This window comes from Ischnura elegans, chromosome 4, assembly GCF_921293095.1.
Source record: "Ischnura elegans chromosome 4, ioIscEleg1.1, whole genome shotgun sequence".
In the NCBI taxonomy this organism is placed as follows: Eukaryota; Metazoa; Arthropoda; class Insecta; order Odonata; family Coenagrionidae; genus Ischnura; species Ischnura elegans.
The window spans coordinates 34,918,137-34,928,043 of NC_060249.1; the positions used below are offsets into that span (position 1 = coordinate 34,918,137).

General features: G+C 38.4%; 1 long non-coding RNA gene across 1 annotated transcript; it reads left to right on the forward strand.

Moving 5' to 3' along the window:
* Window positions 1-368: 368 nt before the first annotated feature.
* On the forward strand, window positions 369-9,647 carry LOC124157260. The gene is made up of 3 exons (XR_006864560.1): window positions 369-712; window positions 9,168-9,307; window positions 9,517-9,647. It is a non-coding gene; the product is annotated as an uncharacterized LOC124157260 (long non-coding RNA).
* The last annotated feature ends 260 nt before the right edge of the window (window positions 9,648-9,907 follow it).

The window sequence follows — 9,907 nt, forward strand, 5'->3', positions numbered from 1 at the left end:
CACAATCTGGTGGTTGATGTAATTAAATAGCACAAAAAATGGGCTGCTCTACGTATTCAAAACAAATCACTTCATTGGCTCACACCTGGACTTCTTTCTTACAAACCTTGGCGCCGTTAGTGATCAATATTGACTAAACTATATATTATGTTGATGTTATCAATTGATTTTCCACAAAATAAAAAAATACAATTGGTTCATATTCGAATCTTTCTTCACTTCAGTGCGCGTGAAGTATTCCTACTCAACTACGGAGCCACAGACACATTCCGTGTTCACGGTGTAACGTCTGATTTTTTGAAGTTGTTATTTTGGTTGTGAAGGGTTTGTTTGGGGAGAGGGATTGTTGAGAGAGATGTGAAAAGGAGAGGTTTTGTGGAGTATTGTGGAGAGAATTGAAGTAAATAAAAAAGGTTATGAAAATTAATCGTCTTACGTTACAGACGTAAGTGTGAGCCCACGGTTTTTCTGGCGACGAGGATGGGATGTTTGACACAGGTTTGGAAAAATTAGCCTGAGTGAAATTGAGAAGACGCAGCGGCCGGGTTGAGCGTTGGAACGGTTGCTGGTTCGAGGAAGCGGACTGGAGATGGTATTTTCTTCAAGGGAGGACGCACATTGAGAAGTTGGAGCTGCAAGCAAAGACGACTTGGTGTTTTTCGGAAGAAGTGGAAGTTTAATTCGCTGGTGTGGCGTTTTTGCTTCGGGAAAGGTGAGTACCCTTTTTGCCGGTTGGTGTGAGCATACTGGGTGCTGTTTCTGACTTCCTCATTTTAGTGAGTTGTTTAGGTGATAGATTTGCGGAAAAACTTAAACAATGTCGTATTTGGCTAGAGTCCCTAAAGATGTTTTGTGCAAAATCGCATATGAAGTAGGAGCTGACGTGGGGAGGGAAGCTAGAGTCGTAGAGTACAAACAAGCGATACTAAAAAGTAAAGATTATGATGAGGAATTTGTTAAAGAGATGCTGAAGTTTTTGACTGAAGAGAAGAGATTGGAACGGGAACGAGAGGCAGAAGAGAGAAGATTAGAACGGGAAGCGGAAGAGAGAAGAGTGGAACGAGAAGACGCTGAAAGACAGAGAAGTTTTCAGTTAGAAATGGAGAAACTAAAATTTTCACAAACCAATTTAAACCGCGAGTGTGATGGATTGGAGATGGAGACCGCTCAGAGGACACTGCCGAAAATAGATATAACTCGGCATATGGATAAATTTGATCCTCACGGGGAAAACATTAGTTTATATCTTGAACGTTTTGAAAGGCAGGCAGATAGGGCCGGTATTCCGGAACACCAATTAGTATTTTACTTGACGGGATTACTATCAAACGAGATTAATGATATAATTTCTCGAGAACCTAGGGAAAAAGCTGATAGTTATGAATTTGTGAAAAATTTACTGCTTAAGAAATACAAATTGAGCTCAGAAATGTTCAGACAGTTATTTTACAAGCAGTCCAAATCAAATGGTATGGCGTGGAGTGATGTAGTATATAAAATGACTAATTATTTCCAAGGATGGATTGACGGGATGGATATAATTTCTTTTGAGGAGTTAAAAGGACTGATGGTGACTGATCAGATGAAAAGAAAAGTACCCATAGAGGTGCGAGATCTCCTGATAGACGAATGGCCAAATTTTAAGGATCCGAATGTATTGGCTGAGAAGTTGGATAGTTTTGATGCTATTAGAGAAAGCATGGGACGAAAAACCACGGATCATTACATTAAGGATCAACAAAATAAAAGGATCCAGTTTACAAAGCCGAAGACTGTTTCTCTAAATTCTGATGAAGAAAGGCGTGACTTGGCTATGGAAAAGATGCCTAAATCATCGTCTTCGGGACTTAATTTCGAAAAGAGGTTTCAACCCAAGTGCTACGGGTGTGGTTCCACTCAACATTTTCTCGCAAATTGCCCAAAGAAAAAAACGAAGGATAACGAAGAAAAAGAATTCGTTGGTTCTCTAAAAAATGAAAATAATAAAAATATGTTTGGCAAATACTTGACAGAGGGAATGGTAAATGGGTATTCAATGAAGATATTACGAGATACAGGTGCAACAATCGATGTAGTGGCTCAGAAATATGTTGCCCCACACATGTATACAGGAGAAACTGTTTGGATACAGCAAGCTTTAGAAGTACGCGATCGTTTTCTTCCTATAGCAGAAGTAGAAGTAATTGGAGAGTTCGGTCGAGTATTTGGGAAGGCTGTGGTAGTACAGAATGATTTGGATCGCGGTGTATATATTTTGGGAAATACCACCGCAGAACTAATTGAAAAATGTCAATTAGAGCAACAAGAAAAACATTGGATAAATACGGTGCAGACTCGAGCGGCAAAGAGAAGAGGTGAATTAGAAGCGGAACGAATAAAACATATGGAAGAAGGGAAAAATAAGGAATCTTCAGAGGAAATAGGCGATAGAGACTCAAATCAAGAAGGAGGATGCCGGTTTGAAGTCGGCAGAACGCCGAAAGAGGCGAATAGCGTGATCTCAATAAGACAAGATGAATTAATTGAAGCACAGAAAAATGACTCATCGCTACAGGAATGTTTTCGGGAATTAAAACCCGCAGGGGCAGAGAGCAAGAATGAAGAAGGATTTTTTCTTAGAAACAAAGTGCTTGTTCTGAGAAGAAAGGATAAGTTAAACGAAATGAAGAATTTAGTTGTAATACCAACGCAGTATAGATTTCAGATTTTACAACTATGCCATGAGACAACGCTAGCCCATTTAGGTGTTACAAAATCAAAAAGTCAACTAGTGCGTTATTTTTATTGGCCAAAGTGGTATGTTGACCTGGAAAATTACATACGAACGTGCGATGCATGTCAAAAGGCTGGGAAGAGAGGTGACAGAAAGAAAGCTCCCTTAACCATTGTTCCATCTATGTCAGAAGTTTTCTGGTGTCAGGTAATTTTCCGAATTAACATCGATACTTGTGGACCAGTACCAGAAACTAGTTCAGGAACAAGGTATATTTGATAAAAAATATTTGTTTCGGTAACCAGTGGACGAAATCTTCGTGCCACTATGAAAGCTTCGACAGTTAATCCGGAGAAAAAACAGGATCAACTATCTACTTCAAGTTTTATTCTTCAACCATTTTTAAAGAGACACAACAAAGTAAAACAACAAACCCTTGACTACAAAAAAGTACATAGATACTTTTTTCTGTTGATAAAAAAACGCATTATCCGCGAATATACGAAATATAAATTTCATAGAAATCTTAACACTCCCCCTCGGACAATACCTGTTTTTGAAAATGCAATGATCATTTCACCTTCAATCTCTGAATGAGTACCAAACAACACAAGACATTATAATTATAAAATATTCAAACATCTTAAATTCTATTGTACAGATCCTTAAGTCCTATCATCTTTGATAACACTTTGATTCTTGTCCCTGGCAGTCTTTTAGTAAATATATCCGCAGTATTCTTGTCTGATGGTACATATATAAAATACACCATTTTTTCTTTGACTTGTTCCATGATGAAATGGTATTTAACAAAGAAATGTTTGTTTCCTTCAGTTATAACATCATTTTTGGCAATGGCAATGGAACTCTCATTATCACAATAAATAACACAAGGTTTAGGCATTAAACATCCTTGATTAATTTCTATTAACAACTCTGATAACCATACTATTTCAGTTACACACTCATACAATGCAATAAACTCTGCATGAGTTGATGAGGTTGCCATGCATTTGTGCTTCCTTGCTCGCCAGATAAATGGAGCCCCTGCTAAAGAAATATGATATCCTGTAATGGACTTACAATAACCTTTACTGCCTGCCCAGTCTGCATCAGAGTATGCGTTAATTTTACTTTGACATTTTTGATAACATAAAGCATAACCTCTAGTCTTAGACAAAAATCTAAACATATGCTTGACATTTTTCCAATCAGTTTGACATGGCTCCTCCATATACTGACTTAAAATACACACTGCATAGGAAATGTCCGGTCTTGTATTTCCAGAAAAATGCGACAAACAGCCTATTTCTTTTCGATACAAATAATTGCTTATTTAGTTCTCGACATCTCTCTCTTGAAAATCTACTGGTAAAGGAGTATTCACCCCATGACAATCTTGCATCTCGAATTCTTCCAACATATATTTGATATAATTCTCCTGATCAATATATACCACACTTCTTTCAGGTCTCTGTATTCTTATGGACAAAATATTATGGGCTGAACCAAGATCCTTGACTCCTACATGCTTACCTAGATAACTCTTAAACTGTGATATCTTGTCCTTCGTTCCGACAAGCAACATATCATCAACATAAACCCCTACTTTAAGGTCAGACATGCTAAAAATACATAGATCACTTAAACACTGTTTTAATCCATACACAGACAAAATTGAGCTTAGATGCAAATACCAATTTCTACCTGATTGCTTTAAACCGTATATACTCTTGTTTAACTTACATACATAAAACTTTCTATCAACCGTTATATTCTCTCCGAGATATTTTGGTATCTCCATGTACATATCCTCTTCTAATTTACTGTTTAAATATGCCCCTACAATATCCAACTGATCCATTTCTAAATCTGTCTCAACAGCAATAGCTATAAGAAGCCTCAGACTTTTCTTTTGAATAACAGGACTAAATGTGTCATGGTAATCAACTCCATGAATTTGACCATATCCCTGAGCAACTAATCTTGCCTTGAACTTTATAATTTCCCCTTTATCATTACGTTTCAAAGCAAACACCCATTTTGAACCTACAATATTTAATCCCTCTGGTCTTGGCACTATTTCCCATGTCCCTTGGTCTGACAAAACTTTTACTTCTTCTTGCATTGCCTATTTCCAAAACTCAGAATCTTTACTATTTAAAGCCTCTGTTACTGTCCCTGGAATGGAAGTACACTCAATACTTGCATGAGCATAGTTGCAGCTTTGACAAGATGTTGGCTTCCTAACACGCTTTGACCTCCTTGGAATGGACTGGCTTGGTACCTCACCAGGGTCAAGGTTTGTCACTGGTACCTCTAAATTAGTAACTGTGGGGTAGACCACCAAGACAGGCTGTTCAACGTCATCCTCCAAAACTGCAACACGAGGCGCTGCCTCCTCTGGTATCTCAGGCACTGCTCCCCCTGAAACTGAATCTGGGACCACTGGAGTCAGACCTGGGATCACCACCGGGTGTGATGAAATTTGGTTTGATTTAGTCTCCTCAGCTTTTCCATCGCCTGTGAAAACATAGCCTTGTTCCACAATGTCTTCTCCTGGATCAGGTTCGCCATCGCTGTCTAGATCGGGAATCTTGATATCATCTCGGCTCATCTTGAAAGGAAATTTTGATTCGTTGAACCTGACATCTCTGCTGATTATTACTTTCTTCTTTCTCAGACTCCAAAGTCGATATCCTTTGATGCCCTCTTCATATCCTAACATGATGCTTTCTTCTCCTCTGGGACTCAATTTTCCACCTCTTGTCTCTCTTGGCTGCCATGCCCATGCCTGGCATCCAAAAACTCTTAGATAGTTATAATCTATCTCTTTTAGTTCCCGTCCTTTCCACAAACTCATTGGAATATTGCTATTTCGTGCAGAAGTAGGAGACAAATTTCTGAGATGTACAGCAGTCATGAGAGCTTCTCCCCAAAATCTTTTGTGAAGACCAGATTTTATCAGTAAACATCTCGCTGTATTCAGAATAGTTTCGTTGTACCTCTCAGATAGCCCATTTTGCTGTGCCACTGAGAAACGATGTAAGATTCCACATTCTTCCAGGTGTACTGAGAATTTTTTATCTGTGTATTCTCCACCATTGTCACTCTGGAATTCCTTAATTTTCCTATCGTGCAGGCACTCCACTCTACGTTGAAATTTCTTGAAATTTTCAAATACTTCTGACTTTTTTTTCAATAAGTATACCATAGAATACCTTGTAAAATCATCAATAAATGTGACAAAGTACTTAGCCCCATTGAAAGTCTTGGATCAACTATCTACTTCAAGTTTTATTCTTCAACCATTTTTCAAGAGTCACAACAAAGTAAAACAACAAACCCTTGACTACAAAAAAGTACATAGATACTTTTTTCTGTTGATAAAAAAAACGCATTGTCCGCGAATATACGAAATATAAATTTCATAGAAATCTTAACAATATTTTGTCGGCGATATGCGTGTCTTCGAGATTTCCCGAAGCAATAGCGATTGAGGATATTTCTTCACCAACGACTGTGGAGGTATTAATTGACTTATTTTGTCGAATAGGCTTCCCACATGAAGTTCATTCGGACCGTGGAACGTCTTTTACCAGTGAGCTGACTACAAGTTTCTTTAACAAGTGTGGTATTAGTATTGTATATTCATCTATTCAACATCCTGAGTCTAATCCGGTTGAAAGAATACACCGAACACTCAAAAAGGTTTTAAGAGCTATGAGTGTAGATTTCGGAAACGAATGGGACAAATATCTGCCGGCTGCCTTATTTACATTGAGGACCACTACACATGAAAGTCTTGGATTTGCACCAGCCGAATTGGTATACGGAAAAAACTTACGTACCCCATTGAAAATAACTTACGTACCACGTTGATACAAGAAAAATGGTTGGAAGAGAATCCGGAGGAACAATCAGTGGTGGAGTATGTGTTTAATTTGTTGAATAAACTCAGAGTTACACGTGAACTGGCAGTGGAGAAAATGGAGGAGGAGAAGCTTAAAAGGAAAATATATTACGACCGTCATGCAACTCACAGAAGTTTTGAAACGGGGTATTCAGTTCTGGTATTAATGCCGGGAAGGAAGAACAAATTATCTGTACAATGGATGGGTCCTGGTGTTATTGAGAAGAAGCTCTCCGACACAAACTACGTGGTCAGTTTGCCTGGGCGACGGGCAAAATCTCAAGTATTCCATGTGAATATGATAAAAAAAATACCATAAAAGAGAAACGATGGAGGTGATAGTAAATTTTTTATCACAAGTCCCTGACAGTGAAACGAAGATTATTCAGGACAACAACCCCAAAGATCTAGAATGGATCAAAGCAAGCTCATTACCTGATCGTTTAAATTTTTCTCAAATTAGTAGTCTTAGGGAATTGTTGAAGATGTATGCAGAAATATTTACGGATAAACCCGGTATTACAGATATAATACAGCATGACATCGAGTTAGTCGATTCAGAGAAGGTGCAAATCAAGCCATATCGTTTGTCACCACGGCAAACGGAGATTTTGGAGAAGGAGGTGAAAAAGATGGTGGATATGGGAATAGTCACAGAGAGCCCTTCCGAATACACATCTCCAATGATTTTGGTGGAAGTGCCGGGGAAAGACCCAGACCATGTGTGGATTATCGAAGATTGAACAAAAAAATTAAAACACAGTATTTTCCGGTACCTAGCGTAGAGGAATGCGTGGAGAGAGTAGCTCGAGCTAAGTACATAACCTTGTTTGATTTAACTAAGGGTTACTGGCAGATTCCCATGACTGAGAGAGCAAGTATTTACGCTGCATTTATAACCAGTTTTGGAACTTTTAGACCATTACGAATGACCTTTGGATTGAAAAATGCTCCACATGACTTTTGCCGTTTAGTGACTGAAGTACTTAGAGGATTAGAGAAATTTGCTGTGCCATATATTGATGATGTAGCTGTATTTTCAGAAACTTGGGATGAACATTTGAAACATCTTGAAGCAGTAATGACTAGAATCAAAGCTGCAAATTTAACAATAAAACCAGGAAAATGTAGACTCGCTCAGCATTCAGTGAAGTATCTTGGTCACATGGTAGGACAAGGTAAACTGTCTCCGGTAGGCACGAAGATTCAGGCTGTGAGACAGTACCCGACACCGAAGTCCAAAACAGAGGTAAGAAGTTTCTTGGGATTGGCAGGATATTATCGAAGATACGTTCCTGATTTTTCTCGTATAGCAGCACCTTTGACAGATGCATTAAAAGGAAAATCCAAGAAAGGCAAGATAGAATGGACTGAGGAATGCAATCATGCATTCAATAAGTTGAAGAAGATGCTGGTGGCGGAACCGGTGCTTAGTGCACCAGATTTTTCCAAAGAGTTTGTGTTGCAAACGGATGCTTCGGATTTGGGAATTGGCGTAGTTCTTAGTCAAGCAGATAATCAAGGACATGAACACCCAATTGTATACTTGAGTAAGAAGTTCAATGAAACCGAACGTAAGTTTAGCACCATCGAAAAAGAATGTGCGGCAATAGTTTGGGGAGTAAAAAAACTCCACGTTTATCTAGATGGCCACAGACCTTTTAAGGTAGTGTCAGATCACAATTCTTTACGATGGCTAGATAGAACGTCACGAAGTAATCCAAGGCTGTTGAGATGGTCATTGATGCTTCAACAATACGATTTTGAGATCGTGCATCGGCCGGGGTCAGCTCATAAGAATGCGGATGCGCTAAGCAGGGCGATAGGCGACATCAAATAGATTGGAAGTCGGTAAGTGTTCGGGTGTGGCACCATCTGGCAAGGGGTACTCCAACGGCATCGCAATAAAATTTTGTCCAGTGATTGAAGCATTAAACATTTATGGACAAATTTCTTAAAAGGGTGGAGGAAATACTGTAACGTCTGATTTTTTGAAGTTGTTATTTTGGTTGTGAAGGGTTTGTTTGGGGAGAGAGATTGTTGAGAGAGATGTGAAAAGGAGAGGTTTTGTGGAGTATTGTGGAGAGAATTGAAGTAAATAAAAAAGGTTATGAAAATTAATCGTCTTACGTTACAACGGTGAGTCCAAATATGAATCTGAAGAGAGGAAATCCTCGCCACGGAGCTCGCAAGAAAACACACCGAAGGCCCAAAATGAGCGTGGACGTGAGTTTCCTATCCGCTTGGGCCATTGCGCCTGTAGTTTGACTCCTGTCTCGCTATCCCGGTCGCCCCCGCGTCCGTCCTCGTCGGCTCTTGTCGGCGTACTGGTGAGAGATGCAGGCTACCTCATGTGCCAACCTTCCAAGTTTTTACCGACCCTACCACATCATTTAAGTGGGGCTCGTGGGTGTCTACATACTTTTGAAAACAATAGTACATTGTTAATCAATTTTTCGTAATGATAATATTACATTGTTTTACAAAAAGATAACGACCTTTTTTTCCATTTGTATGTTTTTATTTTTATAACCATTGCAGATATTGTGATAATTCTCGCATTTAATCGAGCGTGCATGAGATAAAAGCCAAGAGAGAATTCATTATAAGGTGATGACGAAGATAAATAATATAAGCCCCTCGCTATTGTTCCAAGAAATTGGATAAAATGGGCGGCGCCTGTAAGTAATAATTTTATTTTGTATGTAAAGTTAACATAAAATATTGATACTCTAAAAATCTTGAAAATTGAATGGCAAAATATTAATCAAACATTGATACGTACATTGTTAATCCATTTTTGATAATGATAATATGACATTGTTATACAAAAAGAATATGATCATGTATTTTTCCGTTTGTATGTTTTAATTTTTTATAACCGTTGCAGATATTGTGATATTTATCGCATTTAATAGAACGTGCATGAGATAAAAGCCAAGAGAAAATTAATAATAATGTGATGACGAAGAGAAATAATAAGAGCCCCTCGCTATTGTTCCAAGAAATTGGATAAAATGGGCGGCGCCTGTAAATAATAATTTTATTTTGTATGTAACGTTAATAAAAAATATTGATGCACTAAAAATCTTGGAAAATTGTATGGCAAAAATATTAATCAAACATTGGTATGTACATAGTTAATCCATTTTTGATAATGATAATATGACATTCTTCGTTAAAACTTTCGCGGGTGCTCGTCATGTTGAATTAAAACTTTTGGGCTATGTCGCCGCGTCAGATTTGTGGTGACCCCAACGTTTCCCGACCGATGCTTGTCG